Source organism: Schistocerca cancellata, chromosome 1, assembly GCF_023864275.1.
Source record: "Schistocerca cancellata isolate TAMUIC-IGC-003103 chromosome 1, iqSchCanc2.1, whole genome shotgun sequence".
Classification (NCBI taxonomy): domain Eukaryota; kingdom Metazoa; phylum Arthropoda; class Insecta; order Orthoptera; family Acrididae; genus Schistocerca; species Schistocerca cancellata.
The window spans coordinates 367,984,610-368,004,109 of NC_064626.1; the positions used below are offsets into that span (position 1 = coordinate 367,984,610).

At 44.1% G+C, this 19,500-nt stretch overlaps 1 protein-coding gene across 1 annotated transcript in view; it reads left to right on the forward strand.

Annotated features, from left to right (window-relative positions):
* The first annotated feature begins 480 nt into the window (after positions 1–480).
* The window catches only part of LOC126174830 (glutathione peroxidase-like), a 130,120-nt gene continuing 111,100 nt past the window's right edge, over positions 481–19,500 (forward strand). The window contains exon 1 of the mRNA XM_049921212.1: positions 481–568. The gene's annotated coding sequence lies outside the window, so the exon portion shown is untranslated. The remainder of the gene's footprint in view (positions 569–19,500) is intronic.

Sequence of the window (19,500 nt, forward strand, 5' to 3'; positions counted from 1 at the left end):
AGAGACACTGAAAGGGAGCATAAGAGAAGGGGGGGAGTAAGAGGGAAAGCTGCTCAGGTGAAGGGAGGGGGAGGAGAGGGAGCCCTGAGGAGGAGGCAGGAAGATGGGGTTAGAGTTGGTAGGAAGGGTAGATGTCAGGGCGAAGCTCATCATCCGGGACCTTCTGGCTGTGAGCATTCCTCATTAAATTGTAGACACAGATGGTGCTCTGGTAGCCATGCCACTACGCTATCTGTTGGCGGACGACGCTGAATCCATTATCAGTGCATCTGCTATCCCTCAGGTGGCATATGCCATCACCGGATCAAAATGGACGTCCTCTTTCCGCGTGTACTAATTTTTTCCGGCAGTGTAGTTAAGACTGCCGACGGTTGGATGAGAGAGATGCGCGCCGCGCCAGGCGAGAGCAGAGGGCAGCGCTGTTGCTGCTGCCCCCCCTCGCCGGCCTGTGACGGGGCCGTTATAAGCACGGCGGGGCCCCGCCAACAGTACTCAGCCGGCGGACATTGCCGTCGTCTCACCGCAGCGCGACGAGCGTCCCAGCTAGCTGACACAACCGGACGACGCCGTAAGTACGCTCACTGTACGCTGCTAATGCACGGCGCCTACATTTAGCCACGCACCTGCTGCGGTTCCTGTCTCTATGCTGACGTTTCAGTTACATGGTAACGGGAGGAATGACTCAACAGTTTTTTACACCAATTAAGTCGGCAATCAGTCACAGTTACTATCGTATAACCCATACTGTATTGGTCGCATCGGTGATTTTATCTTAAACTGTCAAGTTGTACAGTTTCATTCGCGTTGTACATTAGCCTTGCGAGACCTACATTTGAACTTGTCACCTCGCGAACCTGACAAAACTGCAGGACTCGTAACGATGTTGCCTTCCCGAGAGCTTTTCTGTATTAAAATTCAAAATTTTCTTCTGAAACTAAGGCTTCAAACCTCACCATACTAGTAACTGTAAATTTTTGTGACTGGTTGCGTTCGTTACAAAGTGTTATTGTTGCCTTTACACTGTCGCTTAATTACATTTAGCTTAGGCAATTTAGTAAATTTTTATGGTTCAAATGGCTCTGAGCACTATGGGACTTAAACATCTGAGGTCATCAGTCCTCTATAACTTAGAACTACTTAAACCTAACTAACCTAAGGACATCACACACATCCATGCCCGAGGCAGGATTCGAACCTGCGACCGTAGCAGCAGCGCGGTTCCGTACTGGAGCGCCTTGCACCGCTCGGCCAGCGGCCGGCGTCAATTTTTATCCTGAGACGATAATTAACACCACTGTTGAAGATCTTTTGCAAAACGTATGCTGTCTTCTCGCAGTTTTAAAATTAGTTGGTTCAAAATCAGGTGGTAACAGACGTACATATATTGCAGAAATGCTCATCCCGTCGTGATCGACCGGTCGATCAGCACAGCTTTATGAATCGACCTTTAAATACCTTTGTGCGAAATCTGTTTAGCTAAAATCTTTTTGTAAATAGCACCTTTTTGACAATGAGTGTTTCGCACCGTATTTGTAGATGGTAAAGCTCGCGACAAGTCACAGTCTTTCCTTCTGCGTTGTGCACTGTGATTTGGCGCGATGTGAGCGGGGTTTGCGCTGATTGGGAAGAGCACCCAGAGCTTGCTGCGGGACTTGATCTTTGGCTAGCACTGCTACAGAAATTAAATGTCGGAAATTGTCCTTAAATACAGTCAGAACCGTCATATCAACAAACATCACTGGATCCAGAAACTTCAAAGAAATATACGGCCAATCTGAGAGCATTGAAGGTTGAGTTTGAAAACCGATTTGCTGATTTCCAGCCAATGAAACCTATACTAGCTTTCATAGCTCAGCTTTTTCAAAAAGTGGCTGTGAAAGATATTCCAAGAAAATAAGTACTCTTTTTCCCTCGTAGTTAGACTGAATAAGGCCGGCCGGGGTGACCGAGAGGTTCTAAGCGCTACAGTCTGGAGCCGCGCGACCGCTACGGTCACAGGTTCGAATCCTGCCTCGGGCATGGGTGTGTGTGATGTCCTTACGTTAGTTAGGTTTAAGTAGTTCTAAGTTCTAGGGGACTGATGACCTCAGAAGTTAAGTCCCGTAGTGCTCAGAGCCATTTGAACCATAGACTGAACAAGACAAGGAAACAATTCGATTTCCGAATGACGTTTCCTTGAAGTCAGAATACAATTAAGATAACTTTTCTTTCGGGAATTAGTGAGCGTAAAAATCTACTCTAACACTGTAAAAGTAGCATGATAGGTTTTATCGTTTTTCGGATCAACTTGTCTATGTGAGGCAGCGTCTTCAACGATGAACACAGTAAAACCTATGTGTAGAAAGAAACTCACTGATCCTCATCTTTCAGACTGTGTAACGTCGGCTATGACAAATTATTCACCAGATTGTAATAAACTTCGCAATGATATGCAAAAGCCTAGTATCTCACTGAACTTTTTTCAACTTTGTGATGGTGTATATTTTAATTTTTTCGATATGTGTAGTATCTTTCAATCTGGTAACACGCCTAAAACTGTTGATGGGAAGAGAAATCTCTGTTAAGTTATCTGTGTAATTGAAATGTTTAATTTTGGCTATGGCGCTCTTTTTCGTGCTTAAACCTTTACGAATATTTAACTCAGTAGATGCACAAATAAACTAAGTGGCATGTGGTAGACCTCATGCCTAAAAAAGTTGACCACTTCTTATATATTGCGTTAAAAAATATCGCGTACTGCCGTCTGATGAAGAAATATCAAATGAATAACAGCACTATTTTTCCAAAAGAAATGGTGTAAATAATTATGACCGGTTTCTGTCTCCATTTCATTATACCTTTGCATCTAAACAAAACATCAATGTATTTAGAGGTTTTCATCTGGAACCACGTTTCATATTCTTTCGGCTTTACATTAGCATGTAGCTGCATTGATGTGCAATTATTAATGCGTTCTTTTCGTTCGTAAATCTCCATTTGCCTGGATGCATCTAAACAGAGCATCAAAATATTTACAAATTTACATCTCGAACAACGTTTTATCTTCTTTCGGCTTTGCTCAGGCATGTACCAGTATTGCTGTGCCACTATTAATGCGTTCTTTTGCTTCGTAATTCCCCATTTTGGCTGGGTGTTGGCTATTTTATACAGTTTTTTCATCTACAAAGCTTCTTGAATCAATTTTACGTAGTTCGAAAATTTCTTCTTGTCGCTTCCTGTTTCGGAAGGCAAAGTTTAGGCGATCGGACTGGAGCCGCACTGGTGCCCTTTCCGATGTAGCTTCTCTCGGCGCAATTCATGACGACATAGTTAATGGGTGAACGGCTGGACATCAATATTCATCAGCGAACTTTATGATCGCAACGTGGTCGCGTGCCAAAATATTGTGCACTTGGGGCACAGGTCCGGCCGTCCACCTGTTAACTATTTCGTCTCGTTTGAACCATTTTGCTCGTTCATAATCATCCGAACGTCAGGTACCTGTTTCAAAATACACTGGGTTTCCTTATTTCGTCTTCGGTGATGATTGAGCAAAATGCTTAATTTAAGCTATAAGATTTTCCAATGTTGTTTTCAAAAAATTTTGTTAATTGCCAAAAAAACAGTAGTTTCTCAGGCTTTGAAGTTTTTCTCTCATATTTCTTTCGGATTCAGGTACTTCTTCAGTTTCCCAAATAACGTGTGAACCTAACCACTGCGCTTTTTTATATTTATATTTTACACAAATACGGCTTAAACGGTATATAAAACAAAACTTTAAGAATTATCACAAACTAGTAAGTAATGTCAACTTTAGATGTGTTAATAGCAGTAGGAAACAGATATTGAAGCGTTTTTACCAAACGAAGCAAAAATGAAGCTGTATTTACGGTTTAGCACTTCGATAATTGTTTGTTGTTATAAATATAGTTCAACTTATTTTCGCTAAGTTTTGGATTCTTAGAAGATTCTTGACTTTGCTCAATGCTTTTAAATGCCAACAAAGGGCAGTGGAACTGTCGGGAGTTTGAATTAACTGTCGTTTTTGACGAAGAGAGGGTAGTAGTTCTATCACTACAGCACAGCGACACGAGAGCTACTGAACAGTAGAAACATCAGGCTTTCAGATCAGTGCGTGTCTTTCGAGTGGAATTAACAGAATCTACCTGTTCAGTGCTTTCAACACGGGTTTTGCGCCTACAAAACAGAATTTGCGAAAAGTGGTACTCTTCCGCTTTCGTGTCAAGAAATATGCCACACAAAGTCATCGCTTGCCATCGGAAGCGTATAGAGAACATGCTCTGTCGGAAACAACGTGCAGAGATTGGTTTCGACGATTCAAAGACAATGATTTTGAAGTTAGTGGCAAAATGCTTGCTGGTCGGTGTGGTGGGCTGCTTATACCGGCTCGAACGGTGAACGCTATGAAGAACAGTTACTCAATCTGAATCGTGCACTTAAAGATAAACGTCCGCAATATGGTCAGAGATATGACACAGTTATTCTGCTTCATGACAGTACCAAATCACATGTTGTAACCCGAGTGAATGAGACCTTGAAGGGATTTCGATGAGATGTCTTGCCCTACCCACCATATTCACCAGACATCGTCCCTTCCAATTACCATTTGTTTTGGACGATGCAGCATGGTCTTTCTAAACAATAGTCCACATCTCTTAACGGTCTCTAAAACTGGTTCCATTGGGGGATCACCTATAAAGAACCCTATTTCGTGGAATCCATTTGCTACCCAAAGGGCAAATGTAGCTCCCGAAGGACACTACTTTGAGTCATTTATTTTATACCGTTCTACTAATATAAACATGTATTTTCTGTCCAACAAACAGCGAGAATCAATTTAAGTACGTAACACGATATGATATATCAGTGTGTTGCCTTCTCTTTCTTCATAAGCCACAAAAGTGAAGCAAAGCACTCTGTTCCACTAAAAGTTAGTTTAAAGCACACTCTGTCCAGTTTTTGAACTGTAAGGAATGTAGCTGATTAATGATAGGATGCTTTGTCTATTTTTATCCTGTTGGACGTATCGACAGACGTCTATTTACAACGAATGAACCAAGTTTTGTTTAGCAGTTGCACTGCATCATGACTACGGACTGCATCTTTCTCAAGAAAAGACAATCTATATCTACTGTTTCATATTGGCGCATAGTTTTCAGAAAGTTCCACAGAAACTAGTTAGCTCGTTGGAGTTACTTCTCGTACAGTAACAACAGAAATTACTCAAAGAGTAACAGCAATGAGTGATTGCGAGTGACAGACGTAATGAAAAACAGTTGCCAAGAAAAAAGAAGGAAAAGAAGGTCTTACGTGTTCAAAGATAGTGAAATGTAAATGGTACGTAAGTATGAGGAGACCACTGAGGAAGGTCGAGGTAGAGGGCAAAGCGCCACGATGACATTACACGACCGACGAGGATGCAAACAAGGTCAATTGGGAGCTATTAAGGGAGCGATTTGTGCGGGAATGGGGCGTGAGTGGTTGACCGCAGCAACGACGAGCGTAACACAGTGCATTAAGCCACAGCAAGTTTTCTTTTCTGTATGCGTTAACACTTTCCGTGATCTGTCAGGACCCATATCAGGGGACATGGAAAGTGTGCAGACTTACTAATTAGTCGCCTAATACCTACGTGTGTATAATTTTAAGCAAAGCTAAACGAGCCAGCATTGACAGCGCTCACGCCAGTTACTGAAAAAGGAAGGTAGGAAGATTTAAGAGTTTAACGTCCCGTCGACAACTGGTTTATTAGAGACGGAGTACATGCCCAGACTGAGGGAGGATATCGGCTGCCCTTTTGAAAGGACCCATCCTGGTATTTGTCTAAAATTATTTGGAGGAAAGCAACGAAAAACCTAAGTCTTTATGGTTGGACGGAGATTTGAACCTCCGTCCTCTAGAATGTGAAGAATCCACTGTCTTACAACTGTGCCACTTTCCTCGGCAGACTAGTTACTGGCTTGGCTAAAGTTGATTCTGATTCCGTAAAAACTCCACGCATCTTGTTGATTGTTGTTACGTCTCGGAAAAAATATTATTGTTAATAATATGGAATTTTTTCATAATATTAGGGGCTATGCGCGTAATGCATGACATTAATTTGTTCTTTGATTCACTATAAGAAGTAAAATTTTTGTTGATTTCTTCTTGCTAGTAAAAAAAACACACGCAGCATACTCCCATTATTATCATCAAGAATGATACAAAAGTTCATTGAAGGAAGGGATAGACATAACATTAAGAATGATACAAAGTAAACAGAAGATAGACGCAGATATCTGTATACCCTGTTGGTGAATAAATCAGTGAAGACGTTTATGAAACTAGAGTAAAACAAGAGTTATTACGCGCCAAAGGTTTCACTTCCTTCTCCTAGGTGTCATGGTCGAATACAGTTTCTCAGGCAGAACATGATTAAGATACACTGATCTGCTAAAGAAATTGCTATTGACGCAGACAAGTTCTGACTTGCTCGAACTGTCCACGGGTGGTACTGCCGGTCCATAGTGTCCAACGGGCACAATATTTCGGCGATGACGATGGCGACATGTCTGATCGCCGAAACATTGTGCCCGTTGGACACTATGGACCGGCAGTACACCCGTGGACTGTTCGCGCAAGTATACGTCGGAAAAAACTGAATTATGACAAGTGCTGACTTGTTCATTAAGTACTCTATATTCGCCTACCCGCTATTGTAGTTTTAGGCTTGGGCTATGGTTTTCACCGACGATCAAAAGCACTACGAACTGGATTCATTCCCAATTTTTAACAAAGTTTTTAAAATTCTATAAATTACAGAGTAAATTAAGAGGCAAATAAGCCAAAGCCATCTCCTTCCTGCCAGTTCATCAGTTACACACCGATTCACAATCTTTACTGGGGAGAGTATTATCTTACCTCATGGTGATTTAAGATTACATTGCTTATTTCATGGTGTTATCATCGTAGCACCGCAAACTTTATACCACAATTAATCAGTTGTACGAGCGATGGGGCGTCGTAGTTAAGGTATTGGGCTCATCAGGTAGTTTAAATTGCTGCCAGACTATCCTGATTTAAGATCTCTATGATGTCCGCCCCTGGTAGCTGAGTGGTTAGCGCAACGGAATGTCATACCTAACGGCTCGGGTTCGATTCCCTGCTGGGTCGGAGAGTTTCTCCGCTCAGCAACTGGGTGTTGTGTTGTCCTTATCATCATCATTTCATCCCCATCGACTCGCAAGTCGCCGAAGTGGCGTCATCTCGAAAGACCTGCACCAGGCGAAAAGACCTGCACCAGGCGAACGGTCTACCCGGCGGGAGGCCCTAACCACACGGCATTTCCATTTCCATCTCTGATTTCCTACATCGCTTCATGCGAACAGGGCCAAGGTTGTTGTCCTCCAACTGAACTGGTGTCACATCTCTAAATATTCGACATCAACGAGAGGTGGAATGCAGCCCTCTCCCATTTTAATAGTAATTTTTGGCGTCAGTAGACTTCTTTTCTTCACTTTTTTGGAATACTTTTTCTTCCGGTGTAGCTTATCGCGTGGAACAAAAGACATCTGTTTACCAAGTTTCAGTCTCTCCATTTCTCTCTTTGCCAATTTTTTAAAACCTGCGTTCAAAGTATCAAAGTACACACCAATTGCAGTTGTCAGAAAAATGACAATATTCTCACCCGATTCCGTTTGCGACGTACAATAAACTAATACCCAACAGATTCCGAGGAAGTTCTTAATGTGGTCTTGTTTTCCTCCATTTGTTAGGAATAATTTGTCGGTTTTCTTTCGTCAGCCATTTGTTGCACATCTTAATTAAAACCTAGCGGAGATCGAGTGTTCGATTGCTACATCGGCCATGGATGTGGGTAGTACATATACTTTATGGAGTGTCTCTTCTGCAGATGTAGAATGCAAATTAAAAGTAAGCAGATTCTTCGATAGAAAGAAATGCAAATTTCTGAAATATGTACGTAAAAATGCTGAGATTTCCCCAGAGAAAAATAGCGGAATAAACAGATTCCAAGGTTGTAATTTACAAAAAAAAATAAGTATATACCAGCCATGTGCAGTTTACTTATTGTGTTACACAGTAACAACTATTTTTTCATTACTTTCAGCGTGTTACAGGTGCTGGGTTATCATTCTAAAAAATTATCTTCGATGAGAACTGTACCACCGTACTGCCTTCATAGGATAGGAATATTTTTACTTTTTTATCAACACAAAGTTGAAGTTTGGTATACCGGAAAGCCTTTCGAAACAAGCGCAGTTACATCGGGCAAAAACACGTTAAGCGACTGTGATAGAGAGAGATCAAAATACATATGCGTGAAAGTGGCACGACGCCCATAAAAGGAAAGCGTTTTATATGTTTGTATGTTTTATTCGGCGATATTACAGTGACTGTCTTACAAAAAAATTTGATAGGCAGTTCGCACAAAGTGTGTTATGAAGATGGGAATTTACACAAATTGTACGCTAATGGCGGTTCATCGGTAGCAGAGAAAGTGAGTGAAATGAGGCAGGTCCAGGGATTTCCCCGTTATTTTGCAGGAGTAAATATGTCTGTTTGCAGAGAGATTCCCAGTGAAGCTAACTTTCACCAGGAAACACAGAGATCACGTTTACGGCAATTATAATACAGCAGACTGGTACGCCTTGCCTGTAGGTTGATTGCTTTGTTGTTGTACAGTTTGATTACCATTTGTGCTGCTGCCGTTTAGGTACAACAGTCTTACCATTGTTAAGGAAATTTAGATATTTCTGGCCTTACGTATTTCGAAATAAAGGGAATGGGTAAAATAATAATCATACATCTAATATAGTAGAGGGAATAACTTGGTTTTCATTTACCTGAGAATCGAAGCTTTGAAACTCTGAATGATAATCAATATTGTTCGGTGTCATTTTGTGTATGGAAACTGTTCTGTTTGCTTGAGAGATCGTTTTTCCCAAGCAGATTAACCTTTTGGGAAACCTAAGGGAAACGTTTTATTTCGCTCCCGCTCTCAATGAAACAGGCTTGGTCACTTTCTTACATGTTCGTAGGAGCATGGTCATCTCGAAACAAGCTGTTCCCTGAGAGTAATAATGTCTGCCCATTGAACAACCATGATGACGTAGAACGGCTACATAAGCCTTATCAACAATCTTTCAGTGTGGCGATAGTACCCACTGCAAATCAAGGAAAAAACCATGACAGAACCACCATCATGTCCCACTATTAGGACACACATATTTTTGCTTCCCGTAGTGTTTACGCATTAATTCCTGCGACTGGAAACAAAGTAAAAGTAGACTCGCCAGACCAGACTGCACTCCCCCTGGGCGGTATTGCTTTCACCAAATCTTTGCATTCGCCTAGTTTATAGTACGTTTGGCAGAAACAGTTCTACCGGGCGAGGTGGCGCAGGGCTAGGACAGTGGGCTCATATTTGGAAGGATAGTTGGTCAACTAAACGTTCGGCCATCCAGAGTTACATTTTCCGTGATTCCCATAAACCATTTAGAGCGAACGCTCCAATCCGAACTTGCGCCCCGTCTCTAATGAATTCGCCAACGAAGAGACTTAAGCCCTAGTCTTTCTTCCTTCACTATGGTGCTGCCATGAACGGTTTGTTCGTGCAGTTGCCGCAGGGTTTTCGTTCAGACTGACTTCTCAAAGCGTATACAGGACGCGCCGTAAGTCAACTGTCAAAAATGCACTTCGTGTAATAAAACCAAATAAATGAAAATTGAAATTTACTATCAACACAGAAACACGTGTAGAGTTCAACGAAACTACAAAAGATGCTCAAAGTGGTTTCCATGTTGCATCTTTTCAACAAAGATTTACAAATTTTGTCCCAAATCTTCCCGGATTGTATTTTTCAAATTTTGTCCCTTCAAATGTTCAACATCACGAATGATCACTCAGTAAGCCACATTTTTTAGTATACCTCAGACTGAAAAATCCATGGGTATGATACCTAGGAAGCGTGGAAGCCAGTCTCTTCTGCCAAACCATTCATCAAACTTTTAATTCACACAGTCTCTCGAATTAACTCTATAATGCGGAGATGCTCCATCTTGTTGCCATATCAACTTTTGCTTAACCAGCGCAGATGTTGGGTTAGGTTAGTGTTGTTTAACGTCCCGTCGACAACGAGGCCATTAGAGACGGAGCGCTAGCTCGGGTTAGGGAAAGATGGAGTAGGAAATCGGCCGTGCCCTTTGAAAGGAACCATCCCGGCATTTGCCTGAAACGATTTAGGGAAATCACGGAAAACCTAAATCAGGATGGCTGGAAACGGGATTGAACCGTCGTCCTCTCGAGTGCGAGTCCAGTGTGCTAACCACTGCGCCACCTCGCTCGGTCAGCGCAGATGTTGAAAAAGTGAATATTTTCCAATTCTAACAACACTGCTTAAAGCATACCTAGCTAAGTTACAGAATCGATAGTACCGTTAAAAAAACAGCCCACCGCTGCAAGTCCCTGTCTGTTCCCTCACACTAAAAGAGTGTAATTCTCTGTCTCCATCGCCACACGGGGATTCGTAGAATCCGCGTAGACACAGTTGTGTCTGTTCCCTCTGCCATTCACCTTAACAGTCGCTACGTCGGTGCAAAGAACGATTTTGTAAAACTTGGAATCGGCTTCTTGACGGATTGTGTACGACTCGCAAACATGGCGGAGCTTCGGTGATGATTCGGGCAGCCATGTAGTGGTATTCCATGGGCCACATGGTTGCTCTTCGAGAGCGCATTACTGCCTCGGTTAAGTGACGGTTCTGGCTCGTCGGGTTCGTCTCATAGTACAATGTTTGTTCCCCAGTGGTAAGGCTGTGTTACAAGACTACAGGGCTCCTATTTACAAAGCTCGCATCGTCCAAGACTGGTTATGCGGGCACGAGAGTGAATTGCTACACCTTTCCTGGCCACAACTACACTACTAACCATTAAAATTGCTACACCAGGAAGATGACGTGCTACAGACACGAAATTTAATCGACAGGAAGAAGATGCTGTGATACGTAAATGATTAGCTTTTCAGAACATTCACACAACGTTGGCGCCGGTGGCGACACATACAACGTGCTGACATGAGGAAACTTTCCTACCGATTTCTCATACACAAACAGCAGTTGACCGGCGTATCTGATGAAACGTTGTTGTGATGCCTCGTCTAAGGAGGAGAAATCAGTACAATCACGTTTCCGACTTTGATAAAGGTCGGATTGTAGCCTATTGCGATTGCGGTTTATCGTATCGCGACATTGCTGCTCGCCTTGGTCGAGATCCAATGACTGTTAGCAGAATATGGAATCGGTGGGTTCAGGAGGGTAATACGGAACGCCGTGCTGGATCCCAAAGGCCTCGTATCACTAGCAGTCGAGATCAAAGGCATCTTATCCGCATGGCTGTAACGGATCGTGCAGCCACGTCTCTATCCCTGAGTCAACAGATGGGGACGTTTGCAAGACAACAACCATCTGCACGAACAGTTCGATGACGTTTGCAGCAGCATGGAGTGTCAGCTCGGAGACTATGGCTGCAGTTACCCTTGACACTGCATCACAGACAAGAGCGCCTGCGATGGTGTACCCAACGACAAACCTGGGTACACGAATGGCAAAACGTCATTATTTCGGATGAATCCAGGTTCTGTTTACAGCATCATAATGGTCGCATCCGTGTTCGGCGACATCGCGGTGAATGCACTCTGGAAGCGTGTATTCGTCATCGCCATACTGGCGTATCACCCGGCGTGATGGTATGGGGTACCACCGGTTACACGTCTCTGTCACCTCTTGTTCGCATTGACGGCACTTTGATCAGTGGACGTTACATTTCAGATGTGTTACGACCCGTGGCTCTACCCTTAATTCGATCCCTGCGAAACCCTACATTTCAGCAGGATAATGTACGACCGCTTGTTGCAGGTCCTGTACGGACCTTTCTAGATGCAGAAAATATTCGAATGTGCCCTGGCCAGCACATTCTCCAGATCTCTCACCAATTGAAAACGTCTGGTCAATGGTGGCCAAGCCCCTGGCTCGTCACAATACGCCAGACACGACTCTTGATGAATTGTGGTATCGTGTTGAAACTGCATGGGCAGCTGTACCTGTACACGCCATCCAAGCTCTGTTTGACTCAATGCCCAGGCGTATCAAGGCCGTTATTACGGCCAGAGGTGGATGTTCTGGATACTGATTTCTCAGGATCTATGCACCCAAATTGCGTGAAAATGTAATCACATGTCAGTTCTAGTATAATATATTTGACCAATGAATACCCGTTTATCATCTGCATTTCTTCTTGGTGTAGCAATTTTAATGGCCAGTGGTGTATCAGCAGATCTCAATATTATTGAGCCTTTGTGGTCTAATTTGGAGAGTATATGAGGGATCGCTATTCAACCCCACCATCTTTACCTGAACTTGTCACTATTTTGCAGTAAGAATGGTGTAAGATTCCATTTTTAACCATACAGGTCCCATATTTATCCATTCTGAGGCGACTGGAAGCTGTTTTGAGTGACAAGGGATTTCCTACAGCGTAATATATTGTGTATTTGATGTTTACGTATTTTTGTCCAACTCTTGGTGGTGGTGGTTGTTAGGATGTTTAAGGGGGACTAAACAGCTAAGGTCATCAGTCCCCCATTCCAAAAACAGGTGAGACATTAAGGCGCGGAGCAGATAAAACCCCTAGGGGAAGGATACTCCCCCCCCCCCCCCCCAGGCCCTAAAAGAGCACAAATGCGGTAACGAATACGACAGACACGAAGAGGACAGATGAACACCAGATAGAAAGAAACAGAAGAAAAGAAGATGGCCGGAGACTGGTTGACTGACCACGACAACAAAAAAGGGAAAGAGTCAACCAACCGACAACACACTAAAAGCTGCAACCAAATATGAGAGACTCGAGGACAAGAGACACACAAAGGGAAAGGTGCAGGACCACTCTAAATGGAACCATAAAAAGGACTAGCACGGATAAAATGTAAAACACTGTCAGCCATGGAGGCATCGTCGCATAAAATCAAAGGCAAGGTGCCCGGGAGATTAAAAGACTGCCGAAGGGTGCGCAGTCGGGGACACTCCAATAAAACGTGGGCGACCGTCAGCCGGGACCCACACCGACACAGAGGGGAATCCTCCTGACGCAAAAGATGGCCGTGCGTCAGGTATGTATGGCCGATGCGGAGCCGACACAGGATGACAAAGTCCCTGCGAGAAGACCGCAGGGAGGAGCGCCACACATCGGTCGTCTCCTTGACAGCCCACAGTTTATTCTGGGTTGTCATGCCATGCCACTCAACAGACCACACCCCAAGCACCTTACGGCGCAACACCAGCTGCAGGTCGCGAGCTGTGAGGCCGATCTCCAAAGCTGGGGCGTCGATCGCCCCTTTGGCCAGCCTGTCAACACGTTCGTTCCCCGGGATGCCAACGTGACCTGGCGTCCAAACCAAGACCACCGAACGACCAAAGCTGGCAATGGCGGAAACAGACTCCTGAATAGAGGACACCAGAGGAGAAGAGGGATAGCAGCGGTCGATGGCCTGAAGGCTGCTCAGGGAGTCACTGCAGATGACGACGGACCTACCTGAGCAGAAACGCATATGCTCAAGAGCGCGCAAGATGGCCACCAGCTCTGCAGTAAAAATACTGCAGCCAGCCGGCAAGGAGCGTTGCTCAACATGGGCAGCGTGAGCAAAAGCGTAGGCAGTGCGACCATCAACCAGGGAACCATCAGTGTAGACAGGCTCACAGCCCGGAAATGATTCGAGGAGCGCAAGAAACGGCGACGGAGGGCCACAGGCGGAACCGAGTCCTTAGGTCCCTGTGCCAAATCCAGACGGACGGACGGCCGGGACAAACACCAGGGAGGCGTAGGTGTACGGACCCGGAAGGGAGGCAGAAGAGGGAACGACCCCAGTTCTGACAGCAGGGACTGGACACAGACAGCTACGGAAAGCCCAGACCTAGGTCGCCGTTCGGGCAGATGGAGGACCATGGCAGGGAAAAGCAAGCGACGATTGGGATGGCCTGGCGAGCAATGCACGTGGACAGCATAGTCGGCGAGCAGTCGATGGCGGTGAATCCGCAGCGGGGGAACCCCGGCCTCCACCAGTAGACTATCCACGGGGCTGGTACGAAAAGCGCCAGTTGCAAGCCGAACCCCACAGTGGTGTATGGGGTCTAACAACTTCAACACTGAGGGTGATGCAGACCCATAGGCCGGGCTCCCATAATCAAGCCGGGACTGCACAAGGGCCCTGTACAATCGCAGCAGCGTGCAGCGATCTGCACCCCAAGACGTATGGCTAAGGCAGCGGAGGGCGTTGAGGTGCCGCCAGCATTTTTGCTTCAGCTGAGTAATATGAGAAACCCATGTGAGCCGGGCATCTCTTGTTTCACTTAGTTATAACACAAAAATAATCATCAGTTTCTTACCAGTACAGGAAACAGGATCCGCAAATGAGGAGTATACCGTGGTCTCCATTTTATTTTTTCCCAATTCTGTGTACTAGTGGAAAATTACAGTTTCAGTAATAGAATTCTGGGTATATCATCATACTGTAACATGTTCTATCATTTCAGCACTAAGGTCTTAATCAGTGCAAAGAAGAAATGCGCATCACAGAGACAAGTTGTGGAGCAGCGTTGACCCACACACCTTGATCGGGAACCGGTCCCAGCTTTCGTGCTGGCGGGAGCGTTGACCGAGACGACTTTGAGCGGCGGTGAATGAATGAATCCAGAAAAACCAGCGGCTTCCTTCACATCAAAACCAGTCCGCCAACTTGAATCGGGGCTCTGCCCTGCCACTCTACACCTGATTAGCTATTCGCCATCTTCTCTGAAACCTGTTCTGTCGCGTTGGTGCAGGTCAAACACCTGTTGGCTTCGATTACCTCCGATCAACGGTAAGTAGAGAACGCGTATAATTTGTACGAGGCCAAGAAGACTCTCCTCGGCCTGTCAGTGAAGCTATTTATAAAATAAAAAATCTATTTATGTTCCCATGCAGTCACTTTTTAAGTCACGGCACTTTGCTCAACAGTCTCCATTGATTTAGTTCCAATTCTAAAGAGTGATTCGGAATGTCGGCTAAAGGCCCGTGTACATCTTTCGATACTACTTCTTTGAGTCTGAAACGTTTTCCGGCTACAGATTTGTGGGAATATCTACAAGCTAAAGAATGCGAATTCTGGTGAATAGGGAGACGTTCCAACAATTCGTCCTAACAGAGTTAACATCAGAAGAGTCATTCTTCAACGATTGCGGACAGAGATTGAAAATTAATAACAAAATATAATGAACAGCATACTATGTTAATAAATTTGATTCTTCCTGGTTTATTTGAGTACTGAGTACAAAATGTAGACCCTGAATATATTAGTTCCACCTTGAACGAGTTCTATGAATTAAGGTTCATTGTGGTGACCTTTCTTTGTTTCAGTTCATTTCATTCACCAAATCTAGAAGCAATAAATTCAGCTAACTACCTATGAATTGCAATTACGAACAACTTAAATCGCAAGGAACACATAAAATGGTTCAGATGGCTCTGAGCGCTATGGGACTTAACATCTGTGGTCATCAGTCCCCTAGAACTTAGAACTACTTAAACCTAACTAACCTAAGGACATCACACACATCCACGCCCGAGGCAGGATTCGAACCTGCGACCGTAGCAGTCGCGCGGTTCCGGACTGAGCGCCTAGAACTGCTCGGCCACTGTGGCCGGCAGGGAACACACAGAAAATGTTGTGGGGAAGGTAAAGACTGCTTTACTGGCAGAACACTAAAAACATGCAACAGATCTACTAAAGAGACTACCTACACTACGCCTGTCCGTCCTCTTTTGGGGTACTGCTGCGCGGTTTGGGGTCCTTACCAAATAGTATTAACGGAGTACATCCATAAAGAAGGCCAGCGCGTTTTGTATCATCGAGAAATGGGGAGAGAGTGTCACGGAAATGATACAGTATCTGGAGTGGACATCAGTAAAACAAAGGCGTTTCTCGCTGCGGTGGGATCTTCTCACGAAATTTCAGTCACCAACTTTCTCCTCCGGATGCAAAAATATTTTGTTGACGCTGACCTAAGAGCTCGAACGGAAAGATCTGAGTGTTCTTTTTTCTGTACGCCACTCGATAGTGGAATAATATATAATTATTGTGAAGCTGGTTCGATGAACCCTCTGCCAGGCACTTAAGCGTGATTTGCAGAGTAGCCATGTAGATGAAGATGTAGATTTCATTCAGAATTTAACTGTATGTATTTTGGTGTAAGATCCACGTCCACTGTTTCACTGTTTCCCAAGTGGTTCTAACGGAAGCAGAGGCCTAGCATTAGCATATTGCCAGTTGCAGCTGTATATAATGACTGTGCAGCTGCTATCCTGCGGATGGTGTTATATAAGCCTTTCGTTCCTCCTGAACTACTTGTCTGTATTTTTCTGTATTTGATGTGGACTTTCTAAATTATTAACGTCAACTTCATGCTTGCAGCATACATACTTTTCACTTGCGATTTCCATTAAACAACCTCACGTATTACTTCCATAGAGTGATATCGAGAAACTGAAGCTTTAATCAAGGCTTACATTAAACCAAAATCTATCGAATCTGTCCAGTTATGTTCCTGGAATGTATTTTGCTCACTGACATTCCACAAAAAACTAATGATATTTACTGCGTACCGGTAATTGTTTTTCGGTATCCTTGCCCACTCGTAAGCAGAACAGCTTGATCTCGCTTCGGAGAGACGCTGTTTCCATTTATGTCAAATATTCAATATTCCTTTGTACAATTCTGTCAAAATATCCTCTCCTTATCTTGCCGAGTCATAGAGAGTGCATAGTTCATTACGATAGCTTCGAGCAGAACGCTGCACGCCGAACAAAGTAAGCACCAAAGTCCTTTGGCGCTTCAGACAACGACCTGGTATCCTTTTAAATATACTGAAATATAATTCAAGAAGTGCATATATCTCAGTGGACTGACATAATTTAATTTTCTTCTTGATGAGCCGTTTTGAGCTATGCAGTCAAAGAGTTGTAATATGTTCGGTGCTGACATGACGATCTAACGAGAAACAATTTTTTTCCTTGTCAGTATTGCAGTAATCATCTCAATAAATAAAAGAAAATAATGTATCAAAAAAGGAAAAAATTACATCCCATGAAGACAATATTTGTTTAAGCATTTCATTTGTTTGCTTTTCGGTCTCAAGATTTCTTCGTGTGCTTAGGGTGCTGATGATATACAGTCGTGCAGTAATAATGCTACAAAAGGAACAAGACAATGTTCATATAATGTAAAAAATAGAGGGAAACACCGTTTAAAGGCTTTTACCATATGATAAGTAACGGATATCATCACCGTTACCGAAGGACTACAGTATAACTAGCGTTGACTGGAAACATCAAAGATCTTTCATTATTCTGGCAAGTAAGTAATGTATGAATGCTGTTGGCTGTTAGCTTCTCTGAGGTCCATTGGCCGAGGACTTGCTGCCATCTGATCACATACCTTGATCAGTAGCCGTGTGTTGGCAGCACTGCAGGTCATATACGCTGGTTAAGTGCCGCTTGAGTCACGAGCGCCTCCGCAGTCCTCTATTTGTGTAGGACGGGCGCGCACTTTAAACAGGGCACTGGCTCACACTTCCATCATCATGAAGACGTATTTCATTTTAGAAACTAATCACGCCACTTTCTATTAATCCAAAGAAGCAGCACATAGGTCAGGGTTTTCTTGAGTCTTCCACACTCTGTTATTAACACTATGATTTGATTGCACCATTTTGAAACAAATTTAAAGAACATGCTGAACCTAAGTTCTATGAAACCTACATACTTCTTGCATATTATTCATTTATAGGACGTTTCAGGACGAATAGTTAATGTTTTAGGAGATTGCAATATAGACTAATTCAAAAACAACTTTCCATATAACATGTGCCAACTTTTTTATCTGCTGTAGAGACACGGCTATTAGAATGTAACCCAAAGCAAGTACTCACAAGAGGTGCAAATAATTAAGTTCAAAGTTGATATTAATAAATGTCACCTTCAACGTCAATGTACACTATTGGCCATTAAAATTGCTACACCACGAAGATGACGTGCTACAGACGCGAAATTTAACCGACGGGAAGACGATGCTGTGGTATGCAAATTATTAGCTTTTCAGAGTATTCACACAAGGTTGGAGACGGTGGCGACACCTACAACGTGCTGACATGAGGAAAGTTTCCATCCGATTTCTCATACACAAACAGCACTTGACCGGTGTTGCCTGGTGAAACGTTGTTGTGATGCCTCGTGTAAGGAGCAGAAATGCGTACCATCACGTTTCCGACTTTGATAAAGGTCGGATAGTAGCCTATCGCGATTGCGGTTTATCGTATCGCGACATTGCTGCTCGCGTTGGTCGAGATCCAATGACTGTTAGCAGAATATGGAATCGGTGGGTTCAGGAGCGTAAGACGGAACGCCGTGCTGGATCCCAACGGCCTCGTGTCACTAGCAGTCGAGATGACAGGCATCTTATCCACATGGCTGTAACAGATTGTGCAGCCACGTCTCGATCCCTGAGTCAACAGATGGGAACGTTTGCAAGACAACAACCATCTGCACGAACAGTTCGACGACGTTTGCAGCAGCATGGACTATCAGCTCGGAGACTATGGCTTCGGTTACCCTTGACGCTGCATCACAGACAGGAGCGCCTACGATGATGTACTCAACGACGAACCTGGATGCACGAATGGCAAAACGTGATTTTTTCGGATGAATCCAGGTTCTGTTTACAGCATCATAATGGTCGCATCCGTGTTTGGCGACATCGCGGTGAACGCATATTGGAAGCGTGTATTCGTCATCGACATACTGGCGTATCACCCGGCGTGATGGTATGGGGTGCCATTGGTTACACGTCTCGGTCACCTCTTGTTCGCATTGACGGCACTTTGATCAGTGGACGTTACATTTCAGATGTGTTGCGACCCGTGGCTCTACCCTTCATTCGATCCCTGCGAAACCCTACATTTCAGCAGAATAATGCACGACTGCATGCTGCAGGTCCTGTACGGCCTTTCTGGATACAGAAAATGTTCGACTGCTGCCCTGACCGGTACATTCTCCAGATCTCTCACCAACTGAAAACGTCTGGTCAATGGTGGCCGAGCACCTGGCTCGTCATAATACGCCAGTCACTACTCTTGACGAACTGTGGTATCGTGTTGAAGCTTCATGGGCAGCTGTACCTGTACACGCCATCCAAGCTCTGTTTGACTCAATGCCTAGGCGTATCAAGGCCGTTATTACGGCCAGAGGTGGTTGTTCTCAGGATCTCTGCACCCAAATTGCGTGAAAATGTAATCACATGTCAGTTGTAGTATAATATATTTGTCCAATGAATACCCGTTTATCATCTGCATTTCTTCTTGGTGTAGCAATTTTAATGGCCAATAGTGTACTTTCGAAATCTCTTCACATCACATGT